This window comes from Cavia porcellus, unplaced genomic scaffold (assembly GCF_034190915.1).
Source record: "Cavia porcellus strain 051 isolate PalLab524CR breed Dunkin Hartley unplaced genomic scaffold, mCavPor4.1 scaffold_26, whole genome shotgun sequence".
Taxonomy (NCBI): Eukaryota; Metazoa; Chordata; class Mammalia; order Rodentia; family Caviidae; genus Cavia; species Cavia porcellus.
Window position 1 is genome coordinate 53,722,672 of NW_026947509.1, and position 18,772 is coordinate 53,741,443.

Sequence of the window (18,772 nt, forward strand, 5' to 3'; positions counted from 1 at the left end):
TAGCTGGGGAGCCCTTGTTCCTGGGCTCTCATAGAACAACACCTGTTCTGTGATCCCTGAACAGGTTTCTCTAGCATTTCTGCTTCCAGTTTCCTTCCTTCAAGTCTCCAAATAACAGGTCTAGGACTGAGGATGTGGCTCAGTAGCAGTGTGCTTGCCTGCTCTGTGTGTGTCTGTAGGTCTGAGTGTGTAGGTCTGCGTGTGTGTGATAATCTGTTCCATCCCCAGCACTGCCAGGAAAAAAAAAAAAAGACCTAGGGTGCACCCTATCTGTCCTTTCCCTGGCTGGCCCACGATGGAGTCAGACAATGAGAAACATCTACTCTTCAGTGGCAGGACCCTGGATATTAGAAGTTCCCTGCGTAGGTGAGCAGGTCTCACTGGGTGCCCCAGCCCCCTTCTGTACTCAGCACGCCATCTCCCTGCTCCACGAAGCAGGTCAGGAGTCCTTTTCAAGCTCAGGTGCAGCCCCCGCCCCCTGCCAAGGTGATTGGCTCCCCGTGTCTGTCCCCAGGGTCACACGGTCCCCTCCCCCTCCGCCCACCTGCCTGCCTTCCTCACAGCTCCTCCTCTGGCTTCGCCCTTCCTGTGGCACGTCTGACACGTCCCCTAAGTCTGTGCCCCCCCTCCCTGCCCCATTTCAGACAAGACAAAGGAAAGAAAGGGTGGCTTTTGCTGCATTCACTACTTTTATTAATGAATGCATGAACAGAAACAGCTGGGCCTGCAAACATTCCTGCTGAGCTGGGACATTGTAAAAGGAGCCTGGATCTTAACCTTTTGGTTCAGGGAGGGAGTCAACTCACTTCTATGCAAGGCCGGAGGCCTCTCCCTAAATCACAAATCCAGAAACACAATGCGAGAGACTCTCACGAGTCCTTAAGGCCAAGATGAGCTGGGGAGGGTAACAGTTCAGCCGCTGGAATCTGGACAAGAGATTCCTTTCATTGCTTGGCAACCGGGTACTTTTACATCCTTACACCCCAGCCCCGTGGAGGAGCGCACACTCCTCTGGGTGCTGTGTTAGGACGCTGTGAGCTAAGGATAGAACTGGAGTAAATTCTCAGATGTGCCCACTTCTACAACAATTCGATATCGCCGCATCTTCTGAGCGCCTGATCATTTTTCTAGGAATTCATTTCATTACTGCATTATAGGAAAGTGTTGGTCTGCGATGAGTTCAAGGGCACACTGTTCCTTCTCCAAAAGTCATTTTTTGTTGTTGTTTTTGTTTTTGTGTTGTGACAGGCTTTCACTATGTAGGCCATCCTGGCCTTGAACTCACTATGTAGCTGAGCGTAGCCTCAGACTCATGGTGATCCTCCTGTCTCGGCCTCCCAAGTACAGAGGTCATTCGAAGCAAAAATCACTTGAGCAAAAATCCCGAGTCTGTGTTGGTGTCTTAGGTACTTTTCTCATTGCTCAGACAAAATACTTAACACGCAGAATTAAGGGGGAAAAATGTTTCTTTAGCTCACAGTTTGTAGAGGTTTCATTCCGTAATTGGCTGGCTCCAAGGCAGGGTGGCACATGGCACAGGGGCAACCATTCATGGTGGTGGAAGACAGCAAGAGCAACAAGAAAGCTAGAGAAAGGCAAATCTCCTTTTGTCCCTTATGTTGATGCAGGCTATTGACTGTAAGATGCGTGAGTATACCCTTAACCCCAGCACTGGACCAGGAATCAATCACATTCTCTAGAGTCAGCCACCTCTGAAAAGCACCCCACCATGAGGCTTTCAGGGACATCCAGACGACAGCCATAGAAGTGTGAAAAGAGAAATGGCCCGAGGCAAATTAGCCTCTTTCTCTCTGCCTCAATTCCTTCTCTTTAAAATGGGTATGATAGCCAGATGTGATGGTTTATGCCTGTAATACCAGTACTCAGGAGTCTGAGCCAGGAGGATCACTGTGAGTTCAAGGCCAACCTGGGTTACATAAATGAGTTCAAGACCAGCCTGCACTACATGATGATACCCTGTCTCAAAACAAATAAACAAACATAAAACTAAGTATGATAAAGGCTCCTAATGATAACGGATCGCTGTGAGAATTCTAGCCCATTCTAGAGCTCATGACTAAAGCACAGCAGAGTACCTGGCACACAGTGAGGGGCAGATGTGGAAGCTGGTACCATCTTTGGTTGCTTCTTGTGTTGGCTTGATTGCTCAAGTCCACCAGATCATCTCTTCGTGTGTTAAACAAAATTTATGAGAGGCCTTGTTTTGAACTGAACCCCTGCACTGGGCCCCAACAGATCAGACCAGAAGTTGCTAGGTGCTATGTGATCATACTGAACTTTAAAATGAGCCGGTTTTCCCTCAAAACAGGAGATTTGCAGCAACCAGTTGAAAAGAGTCCAGTGTGCCTAGCTAGTATGATAAGGTAGCTCCCTTTCGTCTTAACCTTGTAAGGAAAGTCACTTTGAAACGGCCAGTCTGCTGCTTGTCCCTTAGTTACGCTTTCTTTAGCCCCTTGTGGCTTATAAAGCAAGCTTTCTCTGCTCAGTTTTTAGACACACGTTGTTTTTTTCTTCTTCAGTACTACGATGAAGCACAGGACCTATGAGCTATACCGCTGTCATACCTCTCTAGCTCTTTTTTTAAAAATTGGTGGGATGTCACTGAATTCATGGATCACTGACAAAAACCAATTTGATCTTTAAATGTGATGCGTTGGAATTTTGTCCTTTAACACATGGCATTATTTCTGTCTCACACCCTTTGGGAACCAGAGGACCTGCAAGATGAAACCTAGGCTGCCAGGGTCAGACCCTCACGGTGGATCAGCACCTGCGACCACCATGGTGCTGTGGAGGAAAGCCAGTCAGCTACCACAGTGTGTGAGGAGGGGGCCAAGCTGAGTCTGCAAAGGGTCACAAACTCAGAGTCACGAAAATGGGAGCCCCAGGAGGGCAGCCGAGAAGGAACCACCAGAAGTGAGTGTGTTAGGATGTGGCGGAGCCCAGCAGGCAGTCTGGTCTGCTTATAGCTTTCTTTCAGGCTTTGGGGATGCTTGAGGCTGCAGACTGCTGCTCCCTGAAGGCCCTCGTCCCCACCTTCACTATCCGAGTCACTCCAAGAAGGGATAGCCTTGCAGATCCTGACCTTGGAAAGGTGGAAAGGAGACCTTGCCACACCCATCTATCCTTTCAAATTGGCACTTGCCCTCTCCGTGGCCACAGACAGGCCTCCTGGCCTCTGGACAGCCCTTGGTGCCCTGGCTGCACCATCAGGGCCCTCTCCGCCTTTGTCTTTCCTTCACACAGCTCTGCGGCTGGAAGGAATGCTTTGCGCCAGAGGACTTGTGTTCCCAGCCCTAAACTCACATCCATAGTTTTCCTTTCTAAAGTTTCAATTGGGTGTCAACTTTTTCTAATTTGGAGAATTTCTGTAGAAGTCCACAGTCATTGAAAATCAGCCACTTCAGCGATGTTGGATCCTCTTTCCTATCAGCCCACAAGCTGTTAGAGCTAGTAGTAGCTGGCCTCATCTGATGGCACTAACAGTCCGGTCCTGTATTTGTCTGATTTACTTATGTTACCTTCCTGGTTCATAGATACACTTGAATTTGCAAATCCTAATGTAAACTTAGGACCCTCTTAAAGGCCTCCATGTAATTTCTGTCTTCACTAGAAGTGGGTGCACGCTCTTTTATATTTCCACCCTGTACTCCATCTCTTACTCCATTCCTCTCCCCAAGTCTCAGCTCAGTGACTTTAGTATCTGCATATTTCAAGACATTTAGGCCCTAAGAAGGAGGTTCCAGAACTGTCAAACTTTCCCTCACTAGTGGGTCCCCTGGTTAGTATTAATATTTTCAATAACATACAAAAAACTCTCCAGTATGTCAGGCATGCAGAAGCTTGTGGGAAGTTACTGAAGGCTCTGAAATGAGGTGTGAGTCAGTCAGATTTACATCTGGAGAAGAATCTTCCCGGCTGCAATGTGGAGGCGATGGGGCAGTGAGAAGGAATCTCTTAGTGACATCGGCCTATTGTTCCTGTCCCTCCCAGCTCTTGTCAGCTCCGCCACATCAGGGAGAGTTGTCTGGGTCACAATCTCCATGCAGTGTGGTGTCTGGCACACAGCAGGTGTGTGAATGCCTGAATGTCCTCGGGTGTCCCCCTCAAGTGTCCACCTCGCATCCGAGTTTCGCTAAGGAAGGCACTCAGCATCCTGATTCCTTTTGCCAGCTATCCTGGTGCACAGCACATGCTGAGGTAGGGGACACAAAGGATGGGAAAAGCTAGTAAATTAGGGAGTAGTTAAATAGAAAGTAACAGGGAGGATGCACTGTCTACACTCCAGGATGACAGGTGTGCCGAAAATGGAACAATCCTTTGGGAGTCAGGTGTGGTGGCAACACTTGCAGCTCCAGGTACATGTGAGGCTGAGGAGCAGGATCACTTGGGCCAGGGATTAGACATGAGCTGTGCGATGTAGCGGGACCTCACCTCAAAACACAAGAAAAACCCAAAATGGATCTGTTGGAACATCGTTCATCCAGGCCACCAGCAGTGACTTCTTTGGTGTCTGCTCTCAGTAGCTGCATGACCTTGGCTTTGTCACTGGAACTTCTCGGACCCCCTTCCTTCATCTGTAGAGTGGGGATGGGAGAAACTGTTGTTGGCTTTTTGCCAGCATTCAGTGAGACAACTTTTTCAAATCGTTTTGTAAGAACTTGGCACAGGTATACGTGAGCCTGTGGAGAGAGGATCCTCCTTTTTCTTCCCTATCACAGAATATGAAACCCAGGACCACTGTACGTGCTAGGCAAGCGCTGTATCATTGAGCTACAACCTCAGTCCTTTAAAAACGTTTTTTATGAAAAGAGTATTTGCTAGGTTGCCCAGGTTGATCTCACACTTGTGATCCCTTGCCTCTAAAGTGGCTGGGATTCACCTCCACATCCGGCCTCCTCCTTCTCCTCTTCACTTCTGATTTCTACCTCTTTCTTTCTTTTTGTTAGCTAGCCAGCTTCCTCATGTTTCTCTAAAAAACAAATAAAAGCAAAACAACCCCAAATCACCAAGCACGGTTAAAGAATGTCCCCCAAAACCCGTATGTTAAAAGTTTTGCCCCTCAAAATGCTGTGGTGGGAAGGAGGTGGGAACCTTAAGGCTGGAGACCAAAGACTGGCCACATAGCTCCCTAATGGAGGAGCTTAGCTTCTGTAAAGGCCAGACAGTAGAGAGACAGGGTGGGAGAGATGGGGGGTGCCCTTGACGAGGATTGAGGGACTCCTCCTCCTTTCTCTCTTGCTTTCTGGCCCTGAAATGAATGGTTTTTCTCCACCATGATGTGCTGCCTCAACCCAAACCCAAAGGCAATGGGTCAACTGCTTATGGATTCAAACTCCCAAAACCATGAGACAAAACTAATTACCTCAGGTCTTTGTTAGAGTGACAGAAAAATGATAAACATAACTGCTGTACAGAGTTGCTCACCTAGGAAGCGGACTCGTGGCACCTCTGGACAGCATGTCCTGTGACCTTTGCTTTGGACTCCTATGGAAAGTTATGTTCATGTTTTCTGCCCTGCGTGGCTCAGCACGTGCTGTGCACCTCCTAATCTGATGTCACACTGGGGTTTTGTTGTACCCCCTTATGAGTGACTGATTAGAGTGGCTGTCAACTCAGAATTTGAAGATGCCCTTTCCTGCAAACTACCTCAGAGGAATTTTGTATATTTTTCATAGCCTGAATTTTAATCAACTCACTTGAAATAAACTGTCCAGACTGGGCGGAAAATCTCTCTAGGCATTTTTATGCAAGGCAGAAGTAGAAAATCTTATTTTTCTAGACAGACTCCTTCAGGACCTCACTACCTAATAAAGAAGACCCAGGCAGGCCTGGGATGGGTTGGGACGGGGTCTAGGCTGCCAGCTTCCTGAGGTCACGTTAACTTGGTGCCTGGGCCAGTACTAAGAGGACACCTTAGAGGCAGCAGCACACTGATGCAAGCCACCTTCTACCACCTTCTAAGGCAAGCCAGGTGAGCACCAGGCCCACGCACTGCTGAACTGCACGTACTCACGTCAAGTCATGGTGTGGCCCAGAAGAGACCAGCACCCAATAGGATGGGGCACAGTCATAAACAGCCCCACTGGCTCCATCATGCTCTGCTTATCTCTGCAAATATTGACTCTAGGGGATCAAACAAGTAGCCAAAAAAGAACACAATAATATTTTCCCCCAGAGAGAAGATCCTGTTCCAAAATGCAGCACCCAGTAGAGTGGGCAGGAGGTGACAGACGACTCACAGACAGAAGGTCTTCGTGCAGGGGTGCTACTCTAGCTTGGTGGGCCCTTCAATATTTTATAGCCAGGGATCAAAATTTCAAGCCCAGCTCGGACAACTTAGTGACTTAGCAATATCCTGACTTAAAAAATAAAGGGCTTGGGATATAGCTCAGTGGGAAAGCCCTGGGTTCAAGCCTCACTACCAAAACCGAACAAATAAACACAATAACCATAACAAAACAGGCACCCCTATTCTGGATCATAATTTTTTTTTTTTTTTTTTTTTTTTTTTTGTCTTTTTCGTTTTTATTGGTACCAGGGATCGAACTCACGACTGCCTGCTTGTAAGGCAGGCGCTTATGCCGCTGAGCTAAATCCCCAGCCCCTGGATCATAATTTTTAAATCAGAGGATTGATCTCCCAGGCCAGCTCCTCATAGTAACGATACAACTACTGGTTTGGCAGGCATTGGTGTGAACCCTTTTTTGGGCCAGACACCTTCACAAGTCAAAAGCACCATGACAATTGTTCGTATGCCATTTTGCAGATGAGAAAGTTGAGACTCCAAGCAGTTTTGAGATCTGCAAAATGAAAGTCAGTCCGTAGGCTCCCTGGCGCAGCTGGATCGGAACCCCCGTACAGCTGCCTCTGCTGTGCATTGTTCTTGTTCTGGTTGTTTCAAGCTACGAGTTACGACTTTCTAGTTACAACTCAAATGCCTCTTTCCACACTGAAAGTCCATAGAGCAGGATTCTGGACAAAGAGCAGGGACTGAGGTCATTGCCTTGGCTAAGCCTCTACGTTGTTTATTATTTTGTAAAGATGTGGGTGGAAATAATTATTGATTCTCCATTCTGGTTCCTGGACAGGAGGAAGGGTTTGGAAAGTATTGGGAAGGCGCCCAGTGCAGCTCCCCAGCCACGCAGCGTGTGTGTGTTTGTGTGTGGGATGGTGGGGGTGACTACTGGCATAGTGACAGAAGATTCACTAGGACTCTCTTAACCTTTTCTTCTGCCCAACCCCCAGAAAACGATACAGTCTCTTGACCAGTGATTGTCATTATAATGTGACCTCATTTGGGTTGGGGAGAAGGAAGGGTAGGAGGATGAAAATAACATCTATGTATATCTGTATGTATGTATGTGGTAGTAGAGACTGATCCCAAGGAATGCTCTGTTACTAGCTAGATCCCCAACACTGTTTGCTTTTTGAGACAGCGTTGCTCTAAATTGTCCAGACTGGCTTCCAATTTGCGATCCCCCACCTCAGCCTCCCAAGTAGTTGGATTGCAGGTATGTGCCACTTACTCAGCTGGACAACAATGTTCTTACTGAAGATAATAGTGATGGCATTGAATAGAGGTAGAGAATGGAGAGGCGGGGAGAGTGCGTTAAAGCCGAGAGGAGCTGCAGTGTGCCAGGAAGGGCCAACAGAGCAGTGGGAGAAATAGCTGCCCTGTGAGGCCACAGAGAGAAGAGAGCATTTTACGGAGGCAGACTGGAGAGGGCTCAAGAGGAAGGCGTGCACCTGAGTGTGGGAGACGGAGAGGACTCTGAGCAGAAGCTGCTCTCTGGCTCTCTTGCTGTTAACATCCCGCCAACCACGAGCAGCCTCCACAAAGGCAGTTTCTAACAAGTTGCCAAGAGGGAATGTGAGGGGAAGTGCAGGAGAGAAAAGCAGGGCCCAGAAACCCCTCACAACCAAGGCGCAGGCGCCTTCCGACACCACCTCCAGAAAGCCCTCCGGGTCTACTGCTCTGGCTGGAGCTCACCACGGCTCTTCTGCAGCCTCCCTGTCCCCTGGCTTTAGAGTCCAGATTTTGTAGCATTAGAATCAGGGTTATAATTTTCTAACAAAGTTTTTTTTGGCCTTTTTCGTTTTTATTGGTACCAGGGATCGAACTCACGACTGCCTGCTTGCAAGGCAGGCGCTTACGCCGCTGAGCTAAACCCCCAGCCCCAGGGTTATAATTTTCTACGTACTCTTTTATCAGTGTCTTTCACATGGTATGTGTTGCTTTGTTGAATACCCCTCTTCACTTCTGATGTAACTCCTTGGAGGTGCCTGGTGGGAACTCCTGTTTTGAGTATGTGCAGGCCCCCTTACTCCTCCCCCTTTAGCAATGTGGAGATTTAAGAATGCCATGCTTTTAAATTTTATGCAATTCCCCTTGCCCTGTCTTTTATTAAAAAATTCTCTTCTTACCTGGAAGCCCTTTGAACTGTCCACACCCCTCAGAAGTGTTCATTACGCCGCCGTGCAAGTGGAGAAGCCATGCTCATTCCCTTTTTCCAGCAGCAAGTCCTGAGCCTAGAGATGTATGCAATCACTTCATCTGGCCGAAAGAGTACAGTATCTTTGTACCGACACACAGTGTCTGAGCTGATTTAGATGGTAAACCAAGGACCACCTTTTATATGACAAGTTACATATTTTGTTTTTATGTGCAGTAGAAAAAAATAGTATATTAAACCTGCACTGTCAGAGGTGTTATTACCTGCAGTGTTTTATTTAAATAAAGCAAGTGAGTTGGATTAAAGACAACATTAAAGAAATAATGAAGATATGCTAAGAGTTAGGAGGTTCTGGGGCTGGGGATTTAGCTCAGCGGCATAAGCGCCTGCCTTGCAAGTGTGCGGTTGTGAGTTTGATCCCTGGTACTGATAAAAATGAAAAAGAAAAAAAAAAAAAAAAAAAAAAAAACCAAAAAACAAAACAAAAAAAGAGTTAGGAGGTTCTTTGAGGGGCTGAGGTTTGGGAAATTCAGTTTAGTGTCAACCTGGGTGCTCACTCAGTCGATGAACGAGTGGAGTAGTTCTGTTGCCCAGTCATGGCTAGAGCAGGAGGTAGGAGAGCTGGGTGGGTAGCCTATGGCTCTGGCAGTGACCACAGGATTGTCCGATGACCTGGAGCGAAGGGCTTCCTTTGTTCAGGCTGCAGGTACCCTGGCTACAAAAAGGAAGTCGTACAAGGCCGCTTCTGTGGAGCGTGGATTCATTCTTCACTGCAGGCAAAGCTAGGCAGGAGGCTTGCGGGGAGGAGGATGGAGGACAGGAGAAGCCCCACTCCTCCCTGAGCTCACAGAGTGGCCGTACTGGAGGAGATGGGTGTAAGGCACGAAGAATAACACAGAGGACACAAACTCTTGTCTCAGGGAGCTGTGGGAGCAGTGCAAGGGGCCAGGTGAGGTTTACCTCAGCTTTGTGCTGTGTAAGGGACGGGCCTGGAATCCTGAGCACATTCTTCCTCCAAAGGCCTCCCCAATCCTCACACTGGCCTGCAAAGGATCAGCAAGCCGAGGGTCCTACTTTTCCTTGTGAAGGATTCTTTGTCGTCGCCCCCCACTCCGCCCCACCCCGTGGCCTGGTTCCCAAAACTGGATTATTTCATCATTTCCTTCCATTACCCAAAGCCCCCTCCCTCCCCCTCCATCCCGGGGCCGCGCGGCCGGCTCACGGGCTGTCTTCTGATTGGAGGAGGGAGGCTGCGGCTTAATTACCGAGCAACTGCGAAGCCCGGGCAGCCTGTAAGATCGCGGCACGCAGTCTCTACGTCCTTCTCCGAGCCGTTCAAACTCGTTTTTCATCACACCCGGCAGCAGTTTTGTCACAGATCAAATGTGCCTACAGCAATTTCTTGCCTTCCACCGCTCCCTGCTGAGACAAGAGATTGCGGAGTTAGAGCAAAGAGCATGAGCTGGGTTGAGGGCAGGGGAGAGGCACGGGTGCCCGCCGAGTGGGCCTGGGTTTCAGCTGCAGGAAGGGCTCAGCCTCTGAGGGGGTGTGTGTTGGGGTGGGGGCGGGGTGGGGACTGGGCCGGAGTCTGCAAGGAGAGGAAGGCAAATTGAAAGGCGGCTGGGCTGCTTCCCATCCTCTGTTTGTTTAGCTTTCCCTGCTTCTCGGTGGCCTCCAGAGGGTGAGAGTGGGGTGACAGGGAGATGACATAATGGTGGGGCATGAACAAGTTTGCTCAGACAGTATTGTGTGGCTGAGACACATTGAGCAGGCAGGAAAAAGAGAGACAGAGACCGCCTGGGAAGAAAGGGGTGGGGGAGAGAACGCAAGTACAATACTCAGAGTGAAGGTAGGGTCCCAGAGCAAGCGGGCTCTGTGAGCTGGGACAGGCTGGAGGGGCCATGTGTGCAGGCTTTCTCCAGGATGAAGGTCAGCGAGGGGGGCAGGGATTTGCCAGGAGGGGGGGGCGAGGCAGACAGATTCAGGATTAAAAAGTCCGCTGTGTTACAGGAGCCCCTCCCCATCGGAATAAGATGGGCTGTTGTTTGCCAGGGCCTGAAAGGTTTATTTAGCGATTCCAGATAGAGTATCACCAAACAGATGTAGTCTTGTTCCTGGAAAGAAAGAAAGGCCACAGCCAGGAAGAGGGGGGCAGGCCCGGCTAATGGTGGCAGCAGCCCGGTTCGGCTCAGGTTGTTCTCAGATCTGTGGTCGGCCTGCTCAAACCTGTCCAGGGAAGCCGATGCTCTCCTGCTGCGATCCGGCCATCTGCTTTCCGTCCTTCTGCAGTCGTCTTGCCTTCCTTCCCTAAGATGTCTCGTGCAGTGCCCTTACCTATGCCCAACACTGACCTAAACAAACAGACAGGAGTTGTCTGGGCCTGCCCAGTGGCATGGAGTCTGTCTCTCCAGCAGGCACTCTGCTGTTCCCAGGGGCTCCGTTCCAGGATGCTACAATGGCTGGGTGGAGGCATGTTGGGAAGTGGGCTTTCAGGCTGTACACTGCACTGGATGTGGACACCTTTGAGAGTCTGCTCTCTCAAACTCAGGAGGCCCAGATCAGGGGTCAGTACACTGAGTTGGTGGGCCAACTCAAGCTTCCATCTGTTCATGTAAATAAAATCTTATTGGCACACAGCCATGCTCATTTGTTTGAATATTATCATTGGCTGCATTTGCAGTACTGGATAACAGCAGACTTGAATAGCTGTGACAGAGACCATATGAAGCCTGAAAAGCTTATTATAGAAAAAGAAGGCCAACTCCCAACCTGGAGATATCTGGCCAGGTGACTCTGTGCTCAACACCTTCCTCCTTCGATACAATGTGACCCAAGGTCCTGCTGAAACCATCCACGATTTCTAAATTTAATGATCCCCAACAACCTTCCAAAAGGGAAGGGGAAAGATGTAACTCACTTAGGGAGTAGCACCTCTTCCCAAGGTTTGGTTTCTGGTGATTTGTAAGATGGTGAGCTGGGATGCTGGGAAGGAATGGTGGCTTGGCAGGGGCAGAACCTGCTCCCCAGGGAAGGGCCAGCAGTTTGAGAGCACAGGGTGAATGAATAGAGTGGCTCCCTGCCTGCTCAGAATCAGACCTCGTTTATGTGCAGATGTTCTCAACAATGAGAGGTACACGGAGGCTGGGCTCATTATGCTCCCCAAAGATGGCCTCAATATGACCTCCTGTGCTACCTCCTCTCTCTCTACCTCTTCAAATGTGGGCTGATCTTGTGACTATTCGAACAGTAGAATGTGCAGGAAGTGACCCTGTGGGACCTCTGGATGCCAAGATGCCTTGCAACTTTCATCTGGCCTCTTGGAGCACTCATGCTGGGGACGTTCCCTCTTGAAACCCAGCCACTATCTTCTGAGAAGCCCGAGGCACAGGAGAAGCCAATGTAACTGATGTTACTGACTCTCCAGCTCTGCTCCGGCAGCAGCCCAGGGAGTGACAGCCTGTGGGTCTTCAGATAACTCCTACCCCAGACGCTGTCCATTCTACATGAACATTACCCAGCGGGGTCCAGCCAACCCTAGATGCACAGGATTATCTACGTGGTTGTTTTGAAACTTAAATTTTGGAGTGGTTACCCAGGGAGAAATGATCAGAAGATGGCAATGGCACTGTGGACTGTGGAGGTGACATGGATAGCTGTGGCCCTTAGGTGAATCCCGGGCAGTGTGGTTCTATTGCTTTGAAAAGATTCCTCTGGTTGCAGGAGTTTGAGGTTTTCTTTGTATTCCTGGCATTCCCTCTTTTAGAGGAGAATCACCACTCACTCCCTAACTACAAACTATAAATCAAAAAGGGCTCTTTCCTTGAACCTACAAGGTGCTATGTGCTGAGCTCAAGGAATCCCTAACTACTCTACAAGGAAGATATTTCGCCCACATTACAGACGAGGAAACAGAGGCTTAAAAGAGTTGGACCGGTGTCATCCATTCAGTAAATGGCAAAGTCAGCATAAACATGGGGACCTTTAATGCATGCTCTGACCATCACTGGGACTGATAGTTCCTGTGGCTACTGGAGAAACAATGCCATGAAATATAAGGACTAAATACTTACACAGTATTTACAATGTTTAAAGCTTGCATTTGTTTATTTATTTATCTATCTGCTGGAATCAAACCCAGGGGCTCATACAAGTTAGGCAGGTGTTGAACCACTGAGTTACACCCCCAGCCCTGAAAGGCTGTTTTTAAAAGTGCCTAAAATATTTACATACAACAAGTCTATGAGGTATGTAAGTCTTTCTAGTCAACAGATAAAGAGACTCAGGTACAGTTTACCCAGGAGTAAATTGATGCGTTAGCAGTATAGATAAACCCATACAATGCCAGACATCCCTCCTAAACCTCAGTGATTGATTATGAGAAAGGTTTACTTCATATTCGGCCCTATAAGGCAGCAGACAAGAGGCTCCATGCTCTAATCCATCCAGTCACTTAGGAACTAGGCCAGTGGTGGTGAGTCTCTGGCACACGTGCCACAGGGGGCTGTTTGTATCACTGAGCGCTCTAAAAGGTTCGCCACTGATCTAGGCTGATGGAGATGCCTCCATTACAGTAGTCTCATCACTTAGATTTAATAAAGCATTTAGAAGACAGAACCCAGGGAGCCACGAAGAGTTTGTTTAATTGGCCCAGCCTAGAAGTAATACATCACTACAGTCACAGCTCATGCCCAGAACTAGTCCCACAAAGGGGAGGAGAACAGGGCATGTGTGAACATCAACAACTTCTGCCATAGGAGTTTGAGTCAAGCCTTGAGCCCAGGTGGTGGCGTGGCAATCTGTGTCCCCTGCCACACTAGCCTGCCTCTGAAACTCATCCTTTCCGTATCCAGGGCTAAGAACATCTAGTCAAGCCTGTCTTCCCTTAGAAGAACTTGAGTATGCTTAGAAAACCCGAGTGAAGTGCCACTGCATGCTCAAGCCTATGCTCTGAAGTGGGCTGCAGATGTTAACTTGGGGGTGTTGTTTCTTGGCTCCCCTTGGGTAGCAGAAGTGTGACACTTCCACGATGACCATGCGTAGGTCACTGAATTTCCCTGGGCCTCTTCTGACTTGTGAGAACGAGATGAGCTAACACCTATGAAAGCATCTGCACAGGCTTATTGCTTTCCCATTGTCATTACGCGTCACTGCCCGTCACCACGGTCAGGCAGATCAGCCACGCCTGACTTCCGCAGGGTGGACGTCCTAGAGGGCATTTCCACACCTTCTTCCAGGCCTCTGACGGCCACTGCGTTTTGACTACTTTCTTTTTCCTCTTCACACATTTGCTGGACGTTCTGTGTACCCAGCCAGTCTTCTCTCCTCTGCTTCCCTGTGTGAAGTTCTCTTCACTCCTCTCTCCTTTGCAAACATCTTCCCAGCTTTGTTAGAAGGAACGAGTGGTGCCGTCTGGACCTCACTCTGACGAAGCTTCAACTCCCCCTCCGCTCCTGTGCAGTGTAAAGCACGCGAACCTTTCTTGTGCACGTAGGGTACCAGCTGCACATTACCTTCCGGTGGAGACTGCATGCCGAGCAGGCCTGCACCTTGATTGCTTCATTAATTCATTCTTAACCTTTTCTGTAGTGGTGCTTCTCACTATAGTCCACTCAGGTCCACTTAAGGAGCCCCCGAGCTGAGTTAGGAAAACCAGAAGTCCTCCCCGCTGTTCATTTTGTTTGAGGGTGCACCAAGGAGAGACAGCTGGTCTGCACCAGATTCCAGCAGAATTTATAGAGATGAAGGACCCTTTCTCTGCTCAAGGTATGCTCTGATTTTTTGCGCCTTTTCTCTTCTTCCTGAAACAATAACTAGAACTGAAACCAAACCCATAATAAAAAAGTGCAACTTGTGCACACCAGATAATCAACATGCTATCCATGACACTGCATGTGATTCCTTTTCGAAATTTCCCTTAATTCTATCATATACAAAGATATCCAATTTCATGAGAATAAAATAAAACTACCATGAGATGAAACAAATACATCTCCACCAGAACAGGTATAACTGAGAAAAGTATATGCCAATTGGTGTCACTACTGTGAGCGAGCAGAGCCTCCACATCCTGCGGACAGGGATATAAACCCGCACATCATTCGACACACTTTTGAACTGTGTTCTAGAGTTGACCACGCACATACCCTATGATCCAGAAATCCTACATCTAGCTGTAGACCCCACAGAAATGTTTGCACATGCTCAACAAATGACATGTCCTGAGAAGTTTGGAGCAGCTGTGTTTATAACAGTAAAAAATGGGAAGTTATTCACTTGTCCAGCAACAGAATGAATGAGTAAAGTGCGGTGTAGTCACATTTTTGAATGCTACCCTTTAATTGAAAGGCTTCTCGAGCTCCGTGCAAGAATATAGGTGGCCCTCGTATTCATTACGCTGAGAAAAAAAACAAGGCAAGAGACAAAAACACTGCAGATTCTATGTTTTCATTTAGAGAAAATGTAAAAACAGGCACAGTTCATCCAGGTTACTGCAAGCACAGGCAATATTTACTCTTGCTGAGAGAAGAGATAGTAACTGAAAACACTTGAAGGGGGTTGGTTTCTGTAGGCTATTAATATTCTCTCTGTTGACCTGGGTGCAAGTTTAAATGGTAAGACCAATTTGTAAAATTGCTATGTGTACTTTCTGTGTGCAATAGTCCAATAAAATGTTTTAAGAAATATTACCATCTTTCTGATGAGCTTGGGTCTGGTTGGTCACTGGAACTTCTCCCCAACTTGGCTCATCTTTTTTAACTGGAGGGGACTGTACCCGGCTCTGAAGCTTCAGTAGGCAACAGTATCCAGCTCTAACCGCACAGCACGGTTTTGTTCTTATTGTGCTTGTTTATAAGCTTGTCATCTGTGTATAGCCATCCATACCCAGTTGCCATTTATGGTAGTGATATAAAGTTTGCTTTTAAAATTGCCTCAAGTTGGGCTGTGGATTTAGCTCAGAGGCACAAACGCCTGCCTGGCAAGTGTAAGGTTGTGAGTTCAATCCCTGGTATGAAAAAATAGCCTCAAGTTTAAAAAGTGAGTTGACTTATATTACAAACTTGTGTAAATGAGAGTGGAGGTGGTAATTATGGCAAACTCCGTGAGGGTGGAGTTCAGGCACCACTGTTCAAAGGGAAAGGAGCAGGAATTAGGGGAAGGAAGCTGACTCCTCTCAGCCTGCCTCCATCTCTGGCACGCTCCACACTGCCGAGCACAGATGGGCTCTCAAGCCCAAAGACACGTCCTTCCCAGAGGACTCAGGAGAAACTTATAGAGGGACTGTTCCCTCTAAAACCAAAACAATGGGTGAAGCGAGCTACCAGCAGCACAAATCTTGGGTTCACTCAAAAGACATGCAGCCAGTCTCTGTGTGCTGCTGTACATGCTGGGCAGCCAGCAAAGATCAAAGTGGCCCAGCTTTCCCACATTGCCAGGTCTCAGCTGACTCAAGTGTGGGTCATTTAAAATGCAGACCTTGTAAGGGTAAAATTCTGGTGACCGAGGTTCAGATCTCTGAATCAGTATCTGGAAGAATGCATGCGAAGCTGTGCAACCAACCCATGACCATGACTGAACTGAGACCGTGACTGACAGTAAAGTTATGGAGGTAAACACTTAGTGGAAAAATGCCCATAATGCACAAATCCTCTTGATAGGCATCTTTAACTTGCATACACAATTTAAATGTCCTGTTCTTCCAGATACCTGCAGTCTAATGGTGGAGATGAGAAAGGTCACGTTCCCAGGCAGCAGCTTGAAATGTACACGAATCTTTCTTCCATAATAGTTGCCCGACTCCATCTTAAAAAGCACTTTTAAACTGGGTATAGTGGATTATACTTGTAATCCCAGATAATAGGGAAGTTGAGGCAGGAGAATTTCAAGCCCCAGCCTAGCCTGGGCAATTTATTGAGACCTTGCCTCAAAATGAAAAAATGAAAAAGACTGGGATGTAGTTCAGTGCAAGGCCCTGGAATTCACTATATGCCTTTTATTTCACAAAACATATGCTAGGTCTTAACCTCAAGGCGGCAGGTCTTTCTGAGTCTCACTGGGACTAGGAGAGGACTTAAAGAGGCCATTGCTGGGGTGCACATGTGTGTATTTGGAGTGAGAAAAGCAAAACTGGTCATTAACCTTGGAACTAAGAGAAAATAATTAGGACCCGGTCACAGACTCATCAGAAAGGGAAATTCCATTGCATACTTATTTGTAAAGTCAGCATGACCTTGCCTGCTAATCTCCACAGTTTCGGTCAAAAAATTCAAGATTTTTAAAGGGAGGTAGAAAAACAATGAATCTCAAAAGACAAATATCTGAATGAATTAGTTTCTCAGTAGATTTTTCATTACTTTCCATCCACCTGTGGGAATTTACATGCAGCTAGAATGAAAACCAAGGGCCCTGCCTCAGTATTCCTGAAGTAAGTGTTGCCCATTTTTTTGGAAGTATCTACAGGCTATTAGGTGCCAGGCACTGTATCTTGGACCCAGGTATGTGCTGTGCAGTTTCATGACTGCTAGCTGTGTGTGGTTAGCAAGCATTTGAGTTTTGGCTAATTTGAATTGAAATGTGCTCTAAGTGTAAATGCGCATCAGAGCTTGAGAATCTACTGCACAAAAAGACAGTTAAATCTCTTCATCAATAATTTTTAATAGGCTGGTCCGAGTGCAGTGGTGTTTACAACTAATTGATCACAACCAGTTACAGATTTCTTTGTTCCTTCCCCACTCCCACTGCTTTGTTTGATTAGCCTAAAAAAAAAAAGTAAATAATAATTTTTAATACTGATTACTCATTGAATAATACATACTTGGGATCCACTGTGTTAGAACACATTACTAACATGAATGTCCCTATTTGTTCTTTCTGTATTTCGAAGTGGCCACCAGAAACTTTAAAATCACAGATGTGGCTCACACTTGCTGTTCGCAGCAGACTTCCTTTGGGCATACTGGGCAGACCCTGTCCGGCTCTGCAGGAGTTCAGGGGTGGGGCCCACAGGCACCCCTGTGTGTGAGACCTGCACTTTCCATAGCGCTGGAGAAGCAGCTCTGTTGCGCTCTGCTCCGCAGTCTCCCCGTGCTCACCAAACTGACTGCCACAGGAGTCAAGTGGATTTCCTGCTTGTCTTCCTGGAGTCCCCTCGGTGCCCAAGTGGATAGACTTTCCCCTCCCCCACTTTCCTTCCCATTTCTGTGTCTTTGCTTCAGCAGGTCCCCCGTGCTTTCTCCCTGGTGTGTTTCCAGGCTTCCGGTTGACTCACCTGGGAAACTGCACTCCCATCCTTCATCCACCAGAACAGCTGTCTTCCTCACAGCCTCTGACAGCCAGATAGTCCTTTGTCCCCTATAACTCTTACCCTCTGTATTCCTTAAAATCAGGAACTTGCGCTCCCAGAGACGTCTAACTCAAGGGGCCACAGGATGAAGCAGCTGCTGAATTGAATCAAACAGTCCCAAAGTTAGGAAAATGGTGGGAGAAGGCACCGGAAGTACTGGGAATTCAAATTTGAATCGAGAGTTTAAAAGGTTTCTCACAGAAGGATCTCCCTGAGAAGGGCGGTCACAACCCAGAGGGATGGCTGAGCACCAAGGCTGAAATGTCCTGCCTGAAATGAAGGGACTGGGGGCTTTTTGAGTAGATGACTCAGTCAATCAAGCAGAACAATGGAAACCATGCTTGTCATCCCTGTTACTGGAAAGAGCTTTAACCAGTCCTACCTCAGGTCTTTCTCTCATCTGAGGGTCTGATCTTACCTTTCCACCCCTGCAGCGGGGTGTACTGGGCTATCACCAGCAACAGTCGCCTCTGGATTTGGGGATGGTGGCCCACGTCTCTGAAGCATTATTTGGAGAACAGGATTCGGGGGAGAGGAAAGGGGCAGATTTCTCAGGGTCTAGAAATTGCACTACGGTTCTCCTGTGTTGCAGTGCTCACTAAAGGGGCTGTTTTGGGCGAGGCTGGTGTAGCGGGTCTGAACCACTCCCAACTCACCCAAGGTCATTGTTCCGAGCAGCGCGCTAGCTGTGAGCTCTACCCCGAGGGTGGCAGTAGTCGCTGTGAACCCTGAAATCTACCGAAGGTCCAAACTGTGCCTCTCTGCTTCCCCAGCAGTTAGCCCAGCGCGCGCCACATGGCAAGCGCGCAAACTAAGTCCGTCCAAACAGAAGTAAGAGAGGAGACAAAAGCACCAGCTCTGCCCCGCTCCCAACCTCGTCCTACCCAAGCCTGCGAGTTATTCTCAGGCGTCAAGGGCCCCGGCGGGAGGAGCGCGGAGGGACGCGGCCACGGGG

The 18,772-nt window shown here is 48.1% G+C and overlaps 1 long non-coding RNA gene across 5 annotated transcripts; it reads right to left on the reverse strand.

The window, feature by feature from the left end:
• Window positions 1–670: 670 nt before the first annotated feature.
• On the reverse strand, window positions 671–10,004 carry LOC111753419 (uncharacterized). 5 transcript variants are annotated; one of them, XR_010043582.1, is made up of 4 exons: window positions 9,743–10,004; window positions 9,438–9,520; window positions 8,449–9,192; window positions 671–4,598 (listed from the first exon to the last, which is right to left on the reverse strand). It is a non-coding gene; the product is annotated as an uncharacterized LOC111753419 (long non-coding RNA). The 5 variants fall into 5 exon arrangements; XR_010043579.1 differs by having other exon boundaries at window positions 8,449–9,520; XR_010043581.1 differs by lacking the exon at window positions 9,743–10,004 and having other exon boundaries at window positions 8,449–8,553; window positions 9,023–9,576.
• Between the last annotated feature and the right edge of the window lie 8,768 nt (window positions 10,005–18,772).